Source organism: Echinops telfairi, unplaced genomic scaffold, assembly GCF_000313985.2.
Source record: "Echinops telfairi isolate 266 unplaced genomic scaffold, ASM31398v2 ScPeMD7_53;HRSCAF=182, whole genome shotgun sequence".
Taxonomy (NCBI): Eukaryota; Metazoa; Chordata; class Mammalia; order Afrosoricida; family Tenrecidae; genus Echinops; species Echinops telfairi.
In genome coordinates this window covers 11362611-11364280 of record NW_022103951.1, presented here as the reverse complement: position 1 = coordinate 11364280, position 1670 = coordinate 11362611, and positions in this window count along the sequence as shown.

Genomic DNA, 1670 nt, shown 5'->3' with positions numbered 1-1670 from the left:
CAGCCCGTTCCCCAGAGACAGCTGCAACTTGTAAGCAAGTACTTCGAATTCACTTATGTGTTTCTGGGCACTGACATCCGCTGGAGAGCCTACTTGAGGGGAAGGAGGCCCAGGGCCCAAGCTGAAGCCCACAGTGCATGTCTACAGTGCCGAATGAACTGAGTGGCTGGGCGGTACCACTGAGGTAGAGATCTCTTCCCGACAGCGAGGGGGCGGGGGGCTTTCCTCAGGCTCCGAGTGACACTACTCAGTGCTCTCCTTAGCCGAGTAGAGAGGGAATAGAGAAAGGAATACTGCGTCACATTCCTGCAGGAACCCTTATGGTTCTATAGTGGGAGATGAATAATGTCAATTTAGCAGCCACTTGCAAAAGTAATTACCAGAGGAGAGAAGGAAGAACATTCTGCTACTAAAGGCTGTGAAAACGAATGAATTCAAGAAACACCCATCGAACAAGTGAGTGTCCAGCAAGCACTGAAAGTGCACACCTGGAGGGATACAGATGATGAAGACATGCTCCTGGGCACCTGGGGGTGTTAGGGGAAAGAAATGGGGTACAGTAGACACAAGTCCCCCAATCCCAATTTTGCCATATTATACAGCTAGTGATAAGACAGAAAGCGAGTTCCGTATGAGGTGAATGCAGAAAGCATGCCCTATGGACTTGACTGAGACTTCGGAGGCAAGACTGGTCTTGAGATGATTTGAAGAAAGAGTTTGGCAAGTCAGGAAACGGCAAGATATTTGGATTCTGGGCAGAGGACACTGCAGGTGCCCAGAGGCATGACTGGAAATTGGCATCTGGTGGGGTGGGGAAAGGTTCAGGGTTGTGGGAAAGGGCCTGTGGGCTCAGACAGCAGGATCTTGAAAGCCGAGTTCAAGAGTTGAGGTTTTACAGACAAGAGAATGGGAGGCGCCGGGAGTCTTTTTGAGTTGGGGAGTGATTGCATTTTAAGCACAGATGCCATGTTGGGACTGTGGGAGCACTTGAAACAGTTGAGAGGAGATCCACGAACCTGACCTACGCCAGCTGCAGAGGGGAGAGCAAATGGGGGTTCCCTGGGTACTCCTTCAGACATCTTCTAGCCTCTCTCACTGAGATGTATCACATTCTTAACCCCTTTCTGAGGAAGCCCCTTTGTAGTACACGAAGGAAGGACACTTACTCCAATCTTGAGACAGTCTTGGGAATTTATTACAGCTGAGTTAGGAAAGTGTATTTCAGGCCAACCAGAGCATGTGTGGACTGGTTCCTCGGCAGTCACTTCGGCTTGCCAAGTAAGTTCATCCCTTTCTAGAATGTTGTCTAGGTTTCTGCCAAAAGGTCAATGGATTTTTCTTATTCCCCTCCAGCTCCCCGGCTGTTCAGGGTACATCTGTAAGCCATAAGGACGGACGCTGATTTCATCCATTGCTTTGACTTTTTTTAATCTCTTGCCTTCCACCTGAGAAAATAAACACTCATCTATAGGTTCTTCTAGTGTATTAGATATTTATTTATACAACTTTGTAACTGAAGATGAATCCAGCTGGGAATGTTTGGAATTTGGACTAAAGAAGATGACTGGGATTATTTCCTTTTCTGTTTTTCTTTAGTTTGGAAAAAGTCCAGTGGGTGAAGGGAGACATCGGTCAGCGTGAAACATGAAAAGTAATAGTAATTTATAAAT